The sequence below is a fragment of the Balaenoptera borealis genome, assembly GCF_965194805.1.
Source record: "Balaenoptera borealis genome assembly, chromosome: 2".
Taxonomy (NCBI): domain Eukaryota; kingdom Metazoa; phylum Chordata; class Mammalia; order Artiodactyla; family Balaenopteridae; genus Balaenoptera; species Balaenoptera borealis.
Window position 1 is genome coordinate 127,365,767 of NC_138867.1, and position 21,267 is coordinate 127,387,033.

The 21,267-nt window shown below is 44.6% G+C and overlaps 2 protein-coding genes across 11 annotated transcripts in view; one reads left to right on the top strand and one right to left on the bottom strand.

The window, feature by feature from the left end:
- LOC309624565 (uncharacterized protein) overlaps positions 1–21,267 on the bottom strand; it is a 130,358-nt gene that overhangs the window by 59,450 nt on the left and 49,641 nt on the right. For all 10 annotated transcript variants that reach the window (XR_014242012.1, XR_014242013.1, XR_014242014.1 and 7 more), the window contains exons 3-5: positions 13,532–13,669; positions 4,612–4,763; positions 3,595–3,761 (exon numbers count right to left, since the gene is read on the bottom strand). The gene's annotated coding sequence lies outside the window, so the exon portion shown is untranslated. The remainder of the gene's footprint in view (positions 1–3,594; positions 3,762–4,611; positions 4,764–13,531; positions 13,670–21,267) is intronic.
- AFAP1L1 (actin filament associated protein 1 like 1) overlaps positions 1–21,267 on the top strand; it is a 75,923-nt gene that overhangs the window by 7,264 nt on the left and 47,392 nt on the right.

A 21,267-nucleotide genomic window follows, 5' to 3' on the forward strand; every position in this document is an offset into this window, starting at 1 on the left:
TAGTCTAACAGGATATGTGTCTTCCCATGAGTAAAGCAGGATTCATATAACATAGTAACAGACACAGAAACCACTTACATTATAATGAAATTCCTTCCAGCAGGACTTCCCAATTCATGAATATCATTCAAAGAGAATCAGCCATTGGTGAAGGTAACACCTTCACTATAGACTAATGATTATGGCCACCACCTTCTACAGGACCAGTAACTTAACTCTTTATCCTCTAATGAGGATAAAATATGGATACTGATGATGCCTACTTCTTGGGGTTGTTATAAATATTAAGTATATGGAAAATACTTCAAATAATGCCTAGCATATGAGAACCAATCAATAAATGCTGGCTATTGTAATAATTACAGTCTTTCATTAATCAGATTCAACATAATAAAATTCTATTGGCCCCAAGCTGGTCTGACTCTGAGGACACTTTTTGAGTCCCTACTCCATTTTAAGAACTGGGCTAGACAATTTTGTATACAACTCAAAGACGGGGACCATGTCATAATTCTGTATCCTTGGAGCTCCTTCATGGTGCTTGTCTCTCGGAAATCCATCTCTGACGTGCAATAACTGAACCATCTGATGGGCGTTTCTGAGTGACTGATAAAATATTAATACATAAGGCCAATGTGTCTTTTTTCTCTTATTTATTCTATTTATTCCTGCCTACTGACTATGGTTGTGTCTTCACAATTTTGCTTTTGTGAACTTTCTAGTCTTCCGAGTGATCTTTGCTTTAAAGTCTTTCGTCTAAATTTTCTCTAATTTTTAATACACCTTCTTAATGTCCAAGGTTGTATCTGATATGCCTAGCTCATATGAAACAATCAATTTCCCCAAAGTTCCTTTCCTTTCTACTTTACAACTAGTTCTTTTTCAACTAGTTGCATTCAACCCAAGATGGGAGTTTCTTTTGCTGAATTATATTCTCTGGGAGATCATATTGTCTCCTGGGCAACTCAAGACATAATCTGAAGCTCTGCTTTTAATTAAGTGATATTTTTATTATTTAAGAGATGCTAGAAGGACCTACTCGTGTCTTGCCTTTGTTGGACCAGCTTTGAGATCTATACTAGGAAAACCACATCTTCCCTATCTGTGGCTTCCATTGGCCAAGTAGCCCATAGCCATTCCTATGATGAGCTCCCATCCATGACTCATTGCCCAACTTCTGTCCCCAAGGCTGTGAATTCCCATACCTCTTCCCTGAAATCTGAGTTCATTCCCTACTCCTATCAATTACTGTTCTTCCAAAAGGAACACGCACCCATATTCATGTTTTCCCTCCAAACATGTTCCATAAGGTCATCTTTGTCAGCCTGGAGACTCAGTAGAGCTGAGTCGTTTAGAGAATGGACAAATTTAGGCTTTGACCACGACTTCCTAGTTGTATGATCTTGTATGAATCGGATAAATTACTTAATTTCTCTGAATGTCAGTTTCATTTCATTTGGAGTGTCATGGGAAAAGGTAATGCATGTAAGGTAGCACCTAGGAAACATTCAGTAGATGATAGATGTTACATTTATCAAATATAATTACTTGGATTTTAGCCACACTCTGCAATGGGTGTATGTATAGGATTTAACTTTAGTCTCTTCCCTGAAGAGGCTTCTGCTGGCACTAGACATCACTTCCACTCCCTTGTCCCACAAAGGGTTTTTTCTGCCTCTCCCTCAACTATCAGTTTCAAACCCCACTTCTCACACGGGTGAGTACCCTGCCGAGTAAGTTCTTCCCTTCCCACTCTCTGCCAAGAGCCTATCATTATTTCATTCTGATCTTTGGTTCGGAAAAACAACCCTGATTTTGGATACCATTAGCTTCTCATACCCTTCTACAAAAACCTTGCAATTGAACAGAGAAATAAAACCCCACCACCATACACACAAACTGCAGCTTCCTGTTTCTTCCCACACACTTCTTTCCCTCCCTGCAGTCTCACTTCCAGTCACACCTTCTGCTGAAAGCCCACATCCAAGGGTCACAAACGGCTTCCATTTTGTCTAATTTGTCACCCTTCCCAGTCCCATCTTCTGGGCTTCTCTGTAGCTCTGACCCTCTACTCTTTACTAAATGGATTCTCCTATTTGCAAAGATGGAGAAAGCATGGATTTTGCAATCAAATAAACCTAGGTTAACCACTGCTCCATCCCTCTGCCAGAAGCCTTTTCTGCCTCTCCTTCTCCCACCTCCAATCCCACTGTTATAGGTGCTCATAGCCTCTGGGCTCCTCTTGCTCTAAGGCAAGTGACCCAACTAAGTCTTATTCTGCTAGTCTGCAAAGCAAGAAGAATGACACCCAAAACTGGGAGACTGCAATGTGGTAATATTTGCCCAGCACCCAGCGCCTGGCCCATGATAAGTGCTTACTAACTGTTATTTCCCATCTTTTCTCTAAGCTCACTTTTTCTTCTTTGATGGCTCTTGCCCCTCTCTCCCCACCACCTCAGCCCTCTCTCTAAACTCACACCTGTAGACAACCAAGCCCCATTATGACATCTACTCTTAATGTCCATTTTCAGCCATGAGTTGAGCTCCACTCTCCTGCACTGGCTCCTGCCTGTGGAAGTTTCCATTTGGAAGTCAACTCAACCTCCAAGTGACCCAATTTTGAACTCATCTTATTCACCACCAAATCAGATCACCCTTCCTGTTTCTCTTTTTCTGTTAACAACACAATCACGTGAGGAGCTATTGAAGGAAATGGGGCTGTTTGTGAATAAGACTAAATTTGAAGGGGGGTACATGGGATCAGTTCTCAAACTAGCTGTCCTGTAGAAGAGGTAATAGAAAGACTCTCCAGAAGGCTATACAAGAGGTTAAACAGAGACCAATTGGGGCACAATCTGGGAGAAGCGTACAAATGAAAAGAGCTATTCAATGACAGAGTAGGAGGTGCCCAGGAACGTAATGAAGCAGAGGCTGAGTGGCCACAGATCAGGGAGCCCCAGAGTGGCTCCTATGGGGATCACAGTAATATATAAGTTAAAACAACTGTCACTCAATTCAAAAGGTTTCCATAGGCATGACCCTTTTGCAAACTACAGAGAACAGGACTTGTAGGAGTATATATTTCAACCTAAAGCATTCATCTTTTATTCAAATGTGTAATATATCATAGCTTTTAATGGGACTTATGAATTTTCTATGCTTGTGGGTAGAATTTGGGAAGAAGAGGATGCAATTAAAGACAGTTACTTAAAGCTGTAGATCTGATCGTACTTAAACTCTTTAATGGTTTCTCATTGTTCTTAAGATATAGACTACAGTCCTGGTGGTGGCCCTCAAGGACCCACCCTGCCTGTCACCAACTGACTTTGGGCCCCTGCCCATCTCTTACTATGGGCTCTCCTCACACTGGCCTTTGTACCTTCACCTGGTTAACTCCTTCCTGCTCATCCTTAGCGATCTGCTCAAACATTACTTCCTCAAGACAATCTTTCCCTGTCTCCCAAGCTACATCCCCCATTACAGGCGACCCTAGCACTCTGTACGTCTCATTGGTTACCATCTTTGCAGTTATGATTAATTATGGGAATGAATTAGCTGTTAATGTGAGCTCTGTGAGGGCAGGGTCCTTCTTACCTTGTTCACAGTTCTTTTCCTAGCACCTAATGTAGTGCTTTGCATGTAGTATATTCGCAAAAAATGTCTGTCAAGATGATGAATAAATAAAAGAAAAAATACAAAATTCACGGAGTAGAGTTGGATACGGCCACTTTCAGCTCCAGGATTTTCCATTTCAATGATTCCTATTTTGGGGACAGAAACACAGACTTCGTCATTATTCATCGTTTCCTTTGCTTTCATCCTTTCTGCAATCACGCCCCTAATTCTGTTATTGAAAAACGTATCCTGGATGGCTTCTTCTCCTATATCCTGTCATCTCCTATAAGAGCTTCCTGTTTCTACTCTTGCATGTCCAGCCTCCCTTAAGGACCACTCTCTATTGTCTAAAGCAGTGGTTCTCAAATCCAGCTGGGCCCAGAATCATCTCCTAGGGAGCCTACTGAAACTATACCCCCAGAGGTCTGATCAGTGGGTCTGGAGTGAGGTTTGGGAATGTGTACTTCTTGCAAAGCTTCAGGTGAGTCTGATATGCTCACTGTTCTAGTGCACTGGTTTATCATAACCCTTGACCTTGCTCAAACACCTTGCTTGATTCCATTACTTGCTCTAGCACTGCCTTTCACACTTTTCAACCAAGTGAAACTCTAGGGTTTGGGTCTGTTACCCAAAGTGTCTTCCAAAAGCTTGAAATGTCTCATTTTATCTAAAGTCAAACAAATTTCTATTATCGTCCATAACATAACTGAACAAACACCCCCAAAAAATCTTTGTGCAGTGGACTTCCAGAGACACACTGTATTTTTCTCAGGGCTTCTTCCCTAACCCCACCCTGCCCTCTGCCATGGACTCCCAGGGTCTGTGAACTCTAGCCTGAGAAGACAAACCTCCAATAAATGTGCCAGCACACAGGGCCAGCTGGGAAATGGATCTGGACACAGAAGCAGAAATCCCACGTCCTAGTGCTGGCTCAGCCACTCACTTCTGCAATATAAGTACATACATTTTTTATAAAGCTTTTTAAGTTCTAGAAACCTTTTCACATTCATCAGTCGTGTCCATTTCCACGTAGTGTCAGGGTTGTTGATCATGGAGTGCTTCCTTTGGAGCTTGGGCAACCTCTGGTAATCATACATGCTCTCACTCGGCAGTCGTCCACAGGGGGGTCACTCTGGGTCAGAAGGAACCTGTGTAATAGCAGGGATATTCAAACAGAATTGACCACTAAAATCCTTTCTCTGGAACCCTTTCAGCCTTGAGTTTCTCTTCTTTTCTTAACTCTGGCAAAAGCCTTGTGAAGGGGTCAGCTGAGACATTCTCCCCATTGGATGTAAAAACTGAGGTTCAAAAAGATGACTCTGCTATTCCCTCTCCCTGAAAGAGACCACTCAGCATCACCTCCATGAAAACTACCTGCCACATCATCCCTCAACCTTCCCACTGACTTTGGGTTAGCACCACCCTCCTCAGTCTCAGCTTTTAGAAGATTGTATTGTACTAACTTAAATGCCTCCTCTGTGTGTATGTGAAACCTGTGCTCTGAGACTGTCTCTACATCTCATTTCCAGTGTTTAGCACATAGAAGATGTTTAATAATAGCCAACTGAGCGCTCACCATGAGACAGGCAGTTTACATATGTACATTGAGCCATTTAATTCTCTCAACAATCATGAAGTTGATGCAGTTTGACTTTCATGTGCATAAAATATGCCATTAATTTTACTGCGGGAGAAATTCCATCCAAAAATGTTGCCAGCAGTTGTGAGTGGACAGTGTCTGTACAGAGTGCAGCTTTTATTTTCTAAAATCACGGCTAGGGCATGTATATCAATTATAAAGATGTAAATACGACTTTGTATTAAAAATTTTGTAGTTTATGGCAAAATCTGGTTCTGTGGTAGACTAATAAGTACAGTTCTTGTGAAGGCATGTTTGTGGCCCATGTCAGTGTGTGAATGCATAGGTAATTTGAAGCTTTGGATACATTTGTGATATTTATCTTCCCTGAGCCCTGCAGTCTCACCGCCACCACCTCCCAACAGAATTCGATGGGAATGTTCATCATGACTTTGCCATCCGATGCATTTTAAGTTTATTTACTATAATTTATTTTCAGCACCTACTTTAAAATGTGTTGTATATGTATTTTTAAAAATATCCCCATTTTACAGATGAAGAAACTGAGGCTCAGAAAGGTCAATTTATTTACCCAGCCCTGCCCACCTCCAAACATAAATTCTTTACCATTGCTCTCCACTGCTTCTCCAGTGGAGAGGGGCATTCCCAGGTCAATTATGTGAAGGACTTGCCAGATAAGCCACAAGGACTTACTAGGTAAAGATTTCAAGGTGGGAAGCATGGGAGGGAAAGGGGATCTAAACAATTCCAGGATAGACGCCCTCCATCAATGAATGGTATGGCCAGGCAGCTAGTGTGAGATTTTTGTTTCTTACCCTTTACACTCTTCCCACTGTGGCCCTTGGAGTTTTGGTGTTTAGAATTCAAGAAACACTCATCCTCCTGGAACTGGCAAAGAGCCTGCCCCAGGAGGGCCCAGGCAGGGTTTGTCCTCCATCTAAAATTCCACTCGGGGAATCCCAGCCACACCCCAAGTGGGGATGGAGAGGCAGAGCCTGCCAGGCCTGATTCTTCTCCCTGCACAGCTGTCAGGCTGCAGAGGGGGCAGAACGTGGCACCACATTGCAGTCATTCCAGCTCTGGGGAATTTACCGACAGCACGTCCCACAGGAGGCAAGCTCAGGGGCTTTTTATAGCCCTCTAAGAACCTAGGAGAAAACTGATATCCTGAGAGGGAGAAGTGGGGCACGTGTCTTTTCCAGGCACCATTCCCTCAACCATGTAATCTCAGATGCCCGCAATCCACATCAGGGTAAGGGTCATGGCTAAGTGAGCAGTGTGGAGTGGTGGAAGCATGCTCGCTGTCCGGGGGACGGGGGCTCCAACCAAATCCAGTTCCTTGAATCCCCTCCTTGGGCTTCAATTTCTTCACCTGTCAGGCTGAAGTATTTATTATAGCACAGGTATCAGCACACCTCAGCTGGCAGACCAAATCCAGTCCACCACGTCTTTTTTTAAATAAAGTGTTACTGGCACACAGCCATGGGCATTCATTATGTATTGTCTATGGCTGCTTTCTTGCTATAAGAGCAGATTGAGTATTTGCAACAGAGGCCCCGCCCACGTGTGGCCTGAAAAGCCTAAAATAGCTACTATCTGGTCCTTTACACAAAAAGCTTGCCAACCCCTGGATTAAACTGCAGTGAGTCTGGGAGTGTCTGCCTGGAGCACTGGTGAGAAGGATTCTGAGGGTGTGTCCAGGCTGAGGAATGAAGCACTGTCCTTAGATCATACAAGAGTATATATTCAAGACTAATGTTGGAAAGACCCCAGAATGCCATTTACCAGTGCTTTTCAAACTACTTTTTGCAAACAAAATCTTAAGCAAAGACTTGCTCTGGGGAAGTGGGAATGAAAATACTGAGTACAGTCCATTCCATCTTCCTACTCCCAAGGCAGCCCCTAAAGAAGCCTCTCAGATCCCAAAGCTCCATCTGAAGAACATTTGAAAACCGCCTATCTAATCTTATGCCTCTCACTTTACAACTGGGGAAACAGAGGCTCAAGCGGCGGTGTCTTGCCCAAGATCACATGATGGACTCCTAGTCAGCTTTCCCCAGAACCACTAACGTGGTCATGAGGTGTCAGCAGAGCATGGACATAGTTCTGCTGGGGAGAAAACCTGTCCACTGGCCTTGGGGGCCTCAGGGCTGCCATTGGTATATGATTGGTCTGCCATGCCCTTGTTGACCCAGCAGCCCCCAGGGGTTCAGGGCTGGGACATGGCTGACATCTGCCCATGCTTCACAGTGATTTAGTCAAGGCTTGGAGCCTTCTTTCTGAGACCACCAGAATCAAAAGAAAAAAAATCAAAATTGAATTGGACCATATTTTTTAAAATATTTCATTGATACCAAGACATATTTTCTAAATCAGAACATATCTTAAATTTGATATATTAATCTGTTCATTTTTCTGATTTTTTTTTCCAAAAAGCTATTATTTAGTAGATAAGATATCTTTAAATCAGTGAAATCTTAGAACGGAGAAATTATGATAATTTATACTAAGGCTTTCTTTTGAAGATGGAGTCAGATAGAATAAATATTTATTCTTCCTGCCCATTCTTGTTGAAGGGTTTGCAAAGAGCAGATCCAGCTGATATGAAACCAAGGGGGATTTTATTTTAGCTTTACTTGAACCAAGAAGAAAACTGATCTAGGAGTGTGCTGGGAAGCTGGAGGGACCAATCGCATTTCCTCACCTCCAGCCAGCAATCAGCTGTAGCTCTAAGGAGTAGCAGAGGGGAAGCGTAGGGTCCCTGCACCCCCAAATCTCCTAGTGAGGCAGAGAAACTAAGACTCTGTCACCAATTCCTGTGACATGAGGTCATTTCTGGCCAGTGTCCATCAAAGAGAATAAATAAAGGCCCAGAAGACTCAAGGAACACCTTCTAGCCAGGAACCTCAGAAACACTGGGGGAACAGCATTCCAGGTGGAGAAAATGGCAGAGTAGAAAGAAGAGAGGCACAGAAGCCATGCTTAGGGCACAAAACGGTCAGCATGCTTACAGCCCAGAGAAGCAGGTAGAGGTAAAATGGAGCCTCAAGTAGGGCCTTATCCTCCAGGTCCATAACTGAGAGTGTGATTGGTAACTAATAATAGAGGCAGCATAATGTGGGAGCTGAGCGCACTGGCTGCAGTGTCAGGTTGCCAGGGTTTGAATCCCAGCTCTACTCCTTCCACTTAATCCCTAGTCTCAGTTTCTTCAACTAAAAATGGAGATAACAATCTCCTGTCTACTATGGGGGATAATTGGATTTGTGCAAGAAAAGCACTCAGCATGCAGGAAGCATACAATTAAAAAAAAAAAAGTTAATGCTTAAACTACAGGTCTATAAATGATCGCCTTTCTTAAAAAATCAGAATGGATTCCAAGTTCTCTCTCTGATGCTTTCCCTTTCACTTCTTGCCTGCCCACCCTGGGAAGGGATGGAATTACAGAGGGAATGAGGATAAACCACAGGGAGTACAGGCAGCATGTGAAGATCTTTCATCGTCTGAGTCACAAAGGAAACTGGTGTCTGGGCCCTGGGGAGCTATTGACAAGGTACAAGCAGGAGGGGGTTATGCTATGTGTTGCCATTCGGAGGCAATTAAAGCTCACATCAGAGTAGAAAGGGAGAGATTGAACAGAGGAGACCAGTTAGGAACTACAGCAAATACTGCAGGTGAGCAGCAAATTGTGTAAGATTAACTCACCTTCATGTTTAAGAACAGGGAAACATAGAACTTCACACTCTGTCCATTTTCAAATAGAGTTAAGTGTATAGGATTGTTGATCTAATGGGAGAGCAGAGGAGACATCTGTCTGGGGTTCTTTAAGACTCAAGACATTCTTTCCCAGGACCTTCAACCATCATTTTCTTGATCCCACCCCCAGCCCTGGAGGCAGGAATCACCCTAGGCATCTCCCAAAGCCTGCCCGGGGTGGCTGGGCTCTCTGTGGGCTGCATTCACAGGGGCCTGGACCAGAACATAATCCAAGGTTACCACTGGAAGGCTTTTGCAGGCAAGGCGAAGGAAGGAAGAGAGGGAAGAGGGTGGACCTTCCACCTGGGCAGCAGTCAGGGTGGCCATTCTGAGCCTAACATTTAGCCTCCCATCTAGAATGTCTAGACTAACCTCTGGGTAATGCTTGAATTCCCTGTGATTACTAGCAACAGCAACAACATTAATAGTAATAACCAACCTTTGCAGAAAGTTTCATATGTGCTTGGCACAGAACTTAACACTTGTCATACATTATCTCCCTTTCTGCTCACCACAACCTTCTGACATGAGTGCTCTCCTTACCTCTGCTTCACACATGAGAAAACTGACGTCACCTGCCTGGGGTCTCTGGGCTAGGGAGGACAAATCCCAGGTGTGATTCTGCATGTTTCCCACCCCAGTCACCCAGTGTCACAGTTACCCACCGACTAACACACCCCCACATTCCTGCCAAGGTGCTGTCCACCTGGGCTCAGCCCACCTGGCTCTCTTCTTAGTTCAGACTTCTGGAGAGTTCCTATATACAGTGAACCTAATAATGTGGTCTTAAGCGGCCACCACTGTTCCAGGACTGCCCTCCAGAGCCCCAGAGAACAAGTCTGCCCCACCTTCCCTTTTCCCCCATCCCCATGAGCCCTTCTGCTCTTGGAGATGGTTGTCATAGACAGGATTAATAGCCCCCTCCTTCGTCTGTGGTTGTTCCTCTGAATTCGGGCTGTTAGTTAATCCCTCTGCAGTGCACCTGCTATGTGCCCATTACGGTACTGGGCACTGGGCAGCAGTGGCAGATATTAAATCAGGCATCATCTCTACTCTCACTGTTCACACTTTAATGGAGGACGCTGAACAAATTGTCTGCTCTGGAGGCTATAACAGGGTGACCTTACCTGTGCAGGAAGGCAGGATGGGCCTCCTGGAGGAAGTGGCCTCTAAACCAATTGTCAAAAAATAAGTGGGCACTCTCGGGGGAGTAGGGGAGATTTTAAATAATAATAATAGTCAATTCTGTATGTGTCAGGAACTGTTCTAAACAGTCCATATAACACCTCACTGGACCCTCATGGCAGCCCTGTAAGGTGTAGGTATTGTTATTATCCCCATTATTCAGATGAGGTGACACAGAGAAGTGAAGTAACTTGCCCAGGGTCACACAGCTAATAGGGGATAGTGGTTGGAGAACAAGCCATGCAGAGGAAACACCACAAGCAAAGAGTAATGGGGTAGGGCCTCATATATTGAAAATAGGTAAGAAATAGTAAAAAAAAAACAAAAAAAAGAAAGATAATATTTTTTAAACTCCACTAAACAGAACAAAGATAAATACATAACTCTGTTCCCATTAGTGCAGCCTGAGGCCTCTACTAACGATTTTCTGATTCTTTAATCACACTAAGATTTCTGTGGGCTGATTGTCAACCTAATCCTTGCCTTTCTGAATAGATGCTATTCAGTCTCATCTCTTGAATCCTACACAGGTTATTTTTGTTTGACTGGTGGGGAGGGGAGCAGATGGCACATAGATCATTAATCACAATGTACCGATTTACAAAACTTCAGTTTACAGAGTGCTGTCACTTTTCACAGACATTGTAAGATTTGAGTCTCACAACAGGCCTGAGAGGTAGATAGGGCAGTTACCATCACCCCACTTTAATGCTGAGGAAATTGAGGCTCAGAGGCATGAGGCAACTTGCCCAAGGCCACACAGCCAGTAAGTGTGGAGTTGGACCTTGAGCCCGGGGCTTTTGGCTCTAGTTCCTGTGTTTTCTCCTCTACACCAAAACACAGCATACAGTGGGGGCCAGAAAGATGCAAACCTGGCACCTATGACCTACAGCAAGTTCTTTAGCCTCTCTAGGGCTCAGTTTCTTGTCAGTAAAACTGTGATAAGAAGAGCTCCTACCACATGGGGTTGTTACAAAGATTAAATAATGTAATAGGCACAGAGTGTTAGGCATGGAGAATCTTCCCACAGTGGAGTATCATACAGCACAGTGAATGAACACAATGACGGGCAATGATATGGAGAAACCTTAGCAGTATCATGGTAAAGAAAAAAGTCACAAAAGATTACCTATAGCATTATGCCCTTTTAATAAAGTTTAAAACAACTAAAATTTTGTATGGGTATATCTAGTTGTAATCTACAAGGGAAAGCAAGGATGTGTTGAATACAGCATTCAGGATGGCAGTTAGGTTGGAGGGGGAAGCAGAAGCATGGGATCATAGTTAGATGTATGATATCATCTGGATTCAGGCTTTTGCTTTGAATGGTAGATTTGTGGGTACTTACTACATTAGCAAAAATAACTGATTACATAAATAAATAACTAAATAAAAGTGGAGCATGCATGGACCAATGATGAGTGTCTCATGAAGCAAGGATCAGGATTAACCCAAGTTTTGTCCACATGAAGTCCTAATTTATAAAAAGAAATAAAAGTGATAGGCCCAGAGCCCAGACTGTAAGAAGTGTTCAATAAATGTTCACTGCCATCCTTGGATATCTTTATTATTATGTGCATTATTCACAAACCCCTAGCCAAACATCTTCAATGTCTGTCCCAGGCTATTGGTGAGATGGGTCCTCAAACTCAAACTTCTCAGAAGCAGAAAGCCCAGCCCCATTTAGGCCTCAGACCAGGCACCCATCCTATGAATGGACACCAGTGGGGAATGGTTGTGAGGGACTCACTGCTGGTTCCATCAAGCTTTGGAGGTAGGGAACCTCTGTTAGAAGAAGGTGGCAAGAAGGAATTATGATGCAGAAACTGGAAGTTTAGGCCTTAGACTTAGGTCTAGGTTTGCATCTTGGTTCTGCTTGCCATGTGTCTTTAGACAAACAACTGTGCCTCTCTGAGCCTCATTTGGTTCATGTGTAAAACAGAGGGTGAAGAACAGCAACTACCTCACAGGGCCATTATGAGAATTAAATGAGGTAGTCCATGCAAAACGCTTAGCATAACATCTGGAACATCACTTCAGAGCTCAAAAATACTACCTGCCTTTATCGTTGGGTATCCCAGGCCACTCCTTTTAGTGAAGGAGATGATAGGGACTGCCGCAAATGGAAACAGCTGCCATCTTGTGTGTGAGGCGTGAGCATGTGTGTGTCACAGTTTTCCACTTCCTCCTGGAACCATTTCCTTTGTGAGCTAAACAGGGAGGAATCTGCACACAAAGGAACAATTCTGGGAGAGCCCAGTCCCACAGCCAAAAGTTATTTCCTCGGAAGTCGGTGGCTTGCCCCACCCCCTCCTGTCTGGAAATGTCCTGATGAGAGGGAGCTACCGCTTCCCTGGCCGCCCAGGGCTGAGAAACAAGGTGTCCAGAACGAGAGCTGTCCTGGTGGATGAGAAGACCTGGGCAGAGCTGCTGCTCAAAAGGCCATTAAGATGCAGGGTGTTTCCCTGAGCCTGTCACCCTGGCCTGACTCCCAGGAAGTGAGTCACCCCAAAACATCCCCACAACCTGCTTCCCCACTGACCTGCAACCTCCCTGACCTCTTGCCTCCCTGTCTTCCTGAAACGAGTACATTAGAGAATTGTGCTACAGAGGAACGTGTCCATCCCCAGTAAAAATCCCTACGGTTTTACAAACTCTTACCCCACCATTCCCCGCTTCCCCTCCCACAAACCTGCACATGGGGATTCTAAATCCCTTCTTAACAGAAGAGGAGAATGATGCTCAGAGGGGCTGACTGACTCACCCCAGATTCCACACTAGCAAGTAGGAGGAGTCAGAACCCAAACCAGATACTCTCCTACCAAATCCCAAATCTTCCACTCTTCTTTACCACTTCCCTCAGGATTTTGGGTTTCTCTCCCAGGGAGTCAAACCGTACTATTTTCTTCAGCATGAAGGATATTCAGTTTCCTGCATAAGCTGTAATTAACACACACAAAAGCCTTTCAAGGTGACCTCGCCACCCCCTCTGCCTCCCTCACACTGGAGCTATATTTAACTCCTGGAAAGCAGTCAGCACAAGGCAGTGGCTTTGCAGCTGGGTTTCTTTGCTGCTCCTTTTTCATTCTTTTCCAGCGCACATGAACCATGGTCTTCCCTGTATGCTCTGGGACAACAGGAAGTGTCTGTTTTAGTGATCAACAATGCTAGTCCAACCAGTGAGGTCCCCTCCAACGTCCTGCCCACTGTTTGGCCTTCATTTGGACTCAGAGAAGTGCTTGTAAATTCAGAGGAAGGAAGTGAGACATCTCCATGGCCCCAGATGGGTAGATCCGCAGTAACTTGGAAGAGACTGTGGGCAGGGGAAGGAGAGATTTCTGTACCCACGAAGTGAAGGGGCAATCCCACCAGCCTCACCTGTGTGACTGGGGGCCTCTCTGCAGAGTTAACCCAGGGCTTAACATAGATGGAAGCAGCATCCTGAAGGAGCACTGGGAGAGGCATCCCCAAGTAGCCTCAGTATTCTTCCCATTCTGCATTCCTCAGTTCCCACACCTGTGAGAATTAAATTATGGATTTCATTAATAATTAAATTATGTAAATAACACATGTAAATCTCTTAAAGCAAGGTATGACATATAATAGTAAAGGAAGAGTAATGTAAATAGCTAATATTTATTGAGTACTTACTATGTGCCAGACACTGTTTAAGGCACATTCTCATGTACTAGGACCCATTCCCACTGCTGAGGTAGAATGCTCATAGGTCACCAATGATGTGCACCAGGCAGTTATATAAGTGTCCCAAAGGTGCACAGCTAGAAAATGGGGAACAAGACTTGAACTCAAGTAGTTCATATATTGTTAATTATTATTATTTATTTGTTAGGGTTAAAATCCACCAATTACAAAATACCCATCAGTAAACCAACTGGCAGCCATATTCACACAAGGGATACAAGTTCAACCAAATAGGGTTTGAGGAGCTTAGCCACGTGAGAAATTGGGCTTCTGCTCCCTTTTGTGCCCTGGGGCTTTTTGTTACCTGTGTTGTTTTTTTTTTTTTGAGCATCTTCTTACTATCCTGAGTCACCATGAGGACAGACATGGTTTTAAAATCACATTAACTAGCTGTTAGACTTTATCAAGTCTTAGGAAAACTTTGCTTCAAGAATTAACTCATTCCACAAATACGTAAGCACTTATTCTGTGTCAGGCACCAGAAAACGCTGGCACTATTCCTACCCTCAAGGAGTTAAGGCTCAAGTGGGGGAAACTGACGTTAATCAGAGAAATACATATTTAAATACAGCCATCCTTTGGTATCTGCAGGGAACTGGTTCCAGGACCCTCGCAGCTACCAAAATCCTTGGATGCTCAAGTCCCTCACAGTCAGTCCCATGGGTCCTGCATCCATGGGTTTTGCATCCAGGGATCCGGAGGACCAGTGAAAAGTATAACATTTCACCATGATAAGTACCACAGGGAGAGTGATGCTATGTCAGCATAAAATAGAGGGAATGTATGTGGTCAAGAAGACAGGGAAGGTTTCCGTGAGGAAGTCGTGAGTGAGTAGAGGACTGAAGGGGGCCATTACTGGTTAGCAGGAGAAGGGAATTCTGACAGGAAGAGGGAACAGCATATGCAAAGACCTGGGGTTAAGAGGCTGAGGAACATAGCATAAAGCAGCCTGGAGGGAGGTCTGTCTGGAAGGGCCTGCAGGGTTGGAAGCCACAGAAAAGGCTCCTCTTTCCTTCCTTCCTCCTACCCAACTATTGAGACCACACCTACTAAGTATACTGCTTTCCTTTCCAAGGTGAGTTACCGCCCCAGTGCTATAACAGGTCATACCTCATTAATGTGCTAGCTTGTTTAAACAGTATACTAAAAGTCATCTCTAAAATCATGATCAAAAAAATTTAAAGTAATGCACTGGTTCTTTCTCCAAGTAAGGAGCCCTTATGAGATGGAAACTGGGTTATTTTGCGGTTGGGAAATGAGAAAGGAAATCTGAGTGAACCAAAAGAAAAATTGCATATCCTTCATAAAACCACATTCTGACAACTCTTCCTATTTCCATTTTTAAATCATGCTGGTTGCATTTTCTGTGACTTTGATAACAAAGAAGGATGAGTTATCTTTGTCCTAAAGAGGCTTGTCAAGTAGTGAAATGGGGAAAAGAGAAATTGGTTTCCTCCTACTGCTTTGCATTTAATGAAATTGTAACTTGCAAGCTGTTTCCAAAAATTTTTGTGACCTCCAGAGACTAAAAGGTGCCCAGGAATGAGATCACAAGTCAAAGTGCCCACCGGCTAGCTTGGTAGGAGCCCAAACAGGGTTTATTATTCCTGTGGTTTGCTGAAGATGAATTATTCACTTGACTTTTGTCATGGAAATTAGACTTATTACCTTTGAGATCTCTAAATAAATCTGACCTTCCTTGCACTAGAACCCATACTGGCTGTGATGAAGGCCTTTTGATTAAAGGTTTCACTTAGGCTGCACCAGGGATGCGATCCTGAGAACAAGTGGCAGTGCTTTTTGTCTGTGGCTTAAATTTCTGCTCTCTACCACCTCATGTTGATTTCACTTAGGTGGGGAGGGTGGAGGAGCAGAGAGAAAACTGATCTTAGTCTTAGCTGGGTATTCACCAGGAACAATATGCACAGAGTGGTCTAATCTTAGATATATTTTTAAGTAGGTTTCTAATTTTATTTGGCAAACTTTTTTGCATCCCAGAGAACAACTATCACCCCTCTTAGGTTTCTGTGCCTGTCTATCCCACTTGGTAAAAGAGTGAAGACTTATAAACAATGATTAGACCATTTCTTCCTGGTTTTTCCTCACTGGAATTCACTGTACCTCCCTAAGGCTCAACTAAACCAAACAAGATCTGTGAAATGTATTCATGGTTCTAAATAAAATCTAGTCATAACAGGCAGCCCTGTCCTGATGCCCTTATCTGCCCGCAGAGAGCAGAGATGACCTGGACCAGGAGCAAAGGTGGGAGGGGGGTGGGGTAGGAATTGGTGAAGGAGATTTCTCCTGACTGGGGACGGCAGGGACAGGATTCTGGGTTGCATTATTGCCCCTCCAACTGAAAGATGCTGTCCCTCCACGTGGCATGGAGGGGGCCCCAGGGATGGGAGCACTCTGAGGAAGAGGGCCCTACCACTGCTGACCGCCATAACCACCTGCGCTCAGTGTCAGGCCCAGGGCTGTGAACAGTCCACGTGGTGGGGCTTACAGAGTCCCACAATGTCCTCTTGCCCCAGGAACCCCCCTCCCTTGTGCCTAGCACCGCACCTGAATCTGCTGGGGGATTACATACAAATGAAGGGAACACTGTTGAGTGCACTGAGCACCATATGTATCTTTTTACTTCATCTCTCCAGTGACCATGTGCAGCAGCTACTGTTTTACCCCCACTGTTTACAGATGAAGAACTGGACGCTAAGGAAAGTTAAGATATCTCCCCACAGCGGAAAATGGTAGAGCTGGGAGGGGGACCCAGATTGTGCACAGCCTGTGCTCTCAGCCACTCTTCTGTGACTTATCTAAGCATCAAGCCTAGGGTAAATTTAACACTAGATACTCATTTTCAATTAGTTGTGTGACCGTCGCTAAGTCAAATAACCTCTTGAACCCTCACTTTCCACATCTTTAAAATTAGAGGGTTGGACTAGGTCATCAAAATATTGTGTTCAACAAATAGATGCTTGTTGGGCATCTACTATGATTGAAACACAGATTAAGACATGCCCTCGTAAAGCCTGTTACAACAATTATAGCAGATCTGTCGCTAAATACTATCTGGTCAATACTGCGGAGTTTGCATAGTTCTGGGGAATATTAGGAAGCAGCAACAACAACAATAATACGGCCTCGTTGATGAGTGCTGGCTCCAGGCACAGCACCAAACAAAGTGCTTTGCAAGCATGACCTAACCTAGTTCTCCCAGCCTAGGAGACTGGGATCCTATTCTCACTTTACAGATGAGAAAACCACAGCTCAGAGTTCTCTAATGTGCCCATCTTTGTATAACTCGGAAGTGGCAGCACAAGAATTCCAGTTCACAGAGGTCTCACCCCAAAGCCCTAATCACTGTGCTCTTCTAAGCAAGACTCCACATTCCAGCTAGTTGCAATCTTCTGTAGGGGCTCTTATTCCCACCTTGACTCTCAGTTATTTCAGAAGGGGATAGCTAATGATAATTTTTTAAGGAATGAGGGAGGTCTTCCCACATTCTTTATGTTCACAGACATGCCCTCTAGTTTGTTTTCTGGTGGAGTATTTTTCAGAGGTTGAACCTTGGAATCACCTGGAGGACTCATTAAAATGCAGATTCCTGGGTCCCAGTACAGGGCCTACTGAATCAGACTCTCAGATAGGAGGTCCAGGAATCTGCACTTCTAGCAAACCCCCTGGGAGAGGGTATGACCATTTGTCATAAGCATTATATCATTATATGCATATGATTTCTCTCCAAATTAAATTCTGTGATGGTTTAAATCCCTGTGGTTTGAATTCTCTGGTGTTAAAGACGAAGGTGCCATCAAAGGCACATCTGTATTCACCACATCTGAAAGCTAGCTGGAGAGTTCTGTATTGTCTTTATAAAGAGTGGAGCGCTGGCTGGAAGCTTTCTTGTAACCATGATGTATAAGTTTGTCCCTGGGATGACATTCCGCTGGTAAGTCAGGTATAAGCTTTGAGTCACTTGTTTTTTTTCTCTGAGATCTACACAGTTAGGGCTCTAAAGTTCAATGGGCCCAGTGGAGAAAGGCCCACTGAGCAGGATTTCAGCCCCACAATAAGGGTCTCTAATCCATCCAGTGAGAGGACCTCCAGGTCAGGAGCCCCAGTGAAGTCATGACCCAGCTCAGCAGGCAGGCTTTGAGGGACCGCCCGCCTCCTCCTTGTCCCACCTGGCCTCCCCTTCTCTGAGCCCAAGTCCTCTGGTGGAGGATTCAGGCACAGGGGTGCAAGCTTTGAAGTCAGAGAGCCTGGCCTTACAGCGTACTGGCTGGGTGACCTCACTTCTCTAAGCCTCCGTTTCCTCCCACTTAGAACATAGAGAGACTTATGTGGTTTGTGAGAATTAAATGAGATAATGTGCATTAACTGCCCAGCACAATGGTAACTGCTCAGCTCAAGGAAGGATTCTTGCCCATTAATGCTACAAGCTGCGCTTTCTCCCAGGGCTCACACTCCCTCTGCCAACTGTACTTTAGAATCAATATGTAACTCTCCTGCCGCCACCTGCTGCCTCCCAGTTCCCAGGCTGCAGAAACCAGTGCCACTAGGACCAGGCAGCTCCTCACTCCCCATGTGCTTCTCCCAGATTACTCAGCTCCCTCCTTTGCTCTGTTTGGACTTTTGTGATCGCAACTCGGTTAAACGAAAAACACTTAGAAGTCAAGGGCCCATGTTAGGAATCCCACCAAGGACCAGGAAAAACAAACAAACAAAAAAGGTGTTACAAAGCTTGGGTACTAAGACTCATGTTTTTAAATGCAGAGAACTCACTCAGAAACTAATTATTCTTACTTTAGAAGCAGGAGAGCTTTTAGAAGCCAGAATGTTGCCCACAAGGCACTTGCTGATAGCAGCAAGAAGAAATCCTTGGAACCTCACAGCCAAAAAAAAGAAAGAAAGGAAGGGAAGCAGGTAGGGAGGGAGGGAGGGAAAGACAGACAGACAGACAGACTGACTGACTTAAGGAATACAAAAAACTTAGCAATCTGAGGTCATTTATTGAAGGATAGCAATTCTCAGAAAGGTATGGCTGGGGATAGGGATGCCTGGGGGGGGTCCCCAAGATGTTTTCAAGTGGTCCCCAAGGTCAAACCTACTTTTATATGGTACTAAGACCTTATATGCCCTCTTCACTCTCATTGTCTTACGGGTACACAGTAGAGTTTTCCAAAGGTTATATGATGTGTGATGATGTGGTAGCTCTGAAGGTTAATGGGATGTGTGACTATATACATTTGTGTTTTAAGTTTTTCTCAGTTTTAAGTGTTAATAAACTCAATACTGATAGATATAACCCACACAAAACAAAAGCTCTTTGGGGGTCTTCAATAATTGCTAAAAGTATAAAGGAATCCTGAGGCCAGAAAGTTTCAGAACCACTGGTTAGAGAGATAAACGGCCACTGCATCCTATAGCCTTGACACTCCTAAATGATAGCAGGGCAGTGTCGTGGATTCTCAAACATGAACCATGGCTGCAGGCCACAAGAAAGCTCCCATGGTTACCCTCTGGTGCCTTCCTTAATAGCATTTTCCACAGCCTCCCTGGTGAGTAATTACGAGAGAGAGAGAGAGAGAGAGAGAGAGAGAGAGAGGATGCCACTGGAACAATATCTTACTCATTTTCTAATTCCCCCAAGTGGCCAGACGGGCACATAATTAGAGTAAATCAGGACATATTTTGGAATACAGTTAACTAACTTTTGGTGTGTCTGTTGGTGCCAGAGAGGTTTGTGTTTCCATTTGAAAAGATTTCCTACAAAACAGATAAAACTTGGCTAAAATGATTTTAAATAACTTCCTACTTCAAAGAGAGAGCTCCGTCCCTCCAGAACCCTCGCCCAGTGGCACTGCAGGGGCTCCGGCCCTGGAGGGAGCAGGGCCTCGAGGCCCCTCACGTGGGCTCTGGAGTGAGGCCTGGAGGTGTACAACACAGCAGCTCCAGGAATCATGCAAACTTGGGATCAGCCTGGCTCCTCCTCTTTCAAGCTGTGCAACTGTCCCACGGCTTCCCTCAGCCTCAAAGTCATCTCCTAGAAAACAGGTGTCCCAGTAGGGCCTACTCACAGGCGTGTTGGGGGGATGAGATGAAACATGGTGTGGAAAGCCCCTACCTCAGGGCCCAGAGGTAGAGAGAGCCCACGAGGTGGTAGCTGTCAGTATCAGCCTTGAGCTCATTTCCAACAAATTTGAGGTGATGTTGGAATGGCACAGAGAGATTACGACATCACATTTTTCCAACAAGCGCCACTCTCTGTACATAAAATTTCTATTTTTTAAAAAAGTCCTAGTGTGGTCATCTCTCCATTCCCTCTCTCATCGAACATACACAGAGCACCCACTCTGAGCAGGCCCCATACTAGACGCTAAGAAAGCTGAGATTCATAGTACCGTTCACACTTGCCAGAGCCTCACGGCCTCTCCCTCTTCCTGAGGGAGACAGATATTCACATCTCACAGCACAGATCAGCATGGCAGATACTATAATGACAGTAATCATAGCTGACTTGCGGTGAGATTTACTATGTTCGGGGCAAGGCAGTTTCCACACATGGCAATATTAATCCTCACAGCAACACTATGAGGCGGTGCTGTTATTTCACCCCCTTACAGAGGGGGAAACTGAGTCATAGGTTAAGTAACTTGCCAAAGGTCCACAGCTGATGAATAATGGAGCCTGAACGTGAACCCAGGAAATCTGGCTCCAGGACTGATTCTCTTACGCACCATGTTACAGCCCCTCTTACACATCCAGACCTGTAGCTGCAAGTCAGAGTCTCACCATTTCCTCAGGAGGGCCCTGGTGGGGAGAAGCACGTGGAGCTGGGAGTCAACAGACTGGGGCTTAAATCTTGGCTCTTCCGCTTGTCTGTGTAACTTGAAGCAAGTTACTTATCTTCTCTGAACCTCAGTTTCTTCACCTAAAAAATGGGCGTGATCATCGGACCAATCTCAAAACTTGGTAGGATCCTATAAAACACTGCAAAGCGATCTAGTGCCATGGTTTAAAGTATAGAGTGAGGGAACCAGATTCAGTTGAAGCTCTGCTGGCTGTGTGGCGCTGGAGAAGTTGTTTAACCTCTCTGAGCCGTAGCTGTGTCCTCCATATAATGGAGATAATAAAATGTACGCTATGAGGTTTAAATATAGACAATAAGTATGAAAGGACTTAGCACAGCTCGCAATACTTATTCAACACACGTCAGCTCATATTATTAGGCACAAGTGATTGGCAAGTTGCAAAGGAGGACAATACTACTACTGTAAAGAAGTTGGTCTTCAGCTCTGAGGCAAACCAAGTCCCAAGATACTGCTTTGGGACAGGGAGACATTGATGACATCATGGTCTCGGCATGCTCCAGTCTTTTTAAAGGACTCTGTGCTCTAGGATTTTGC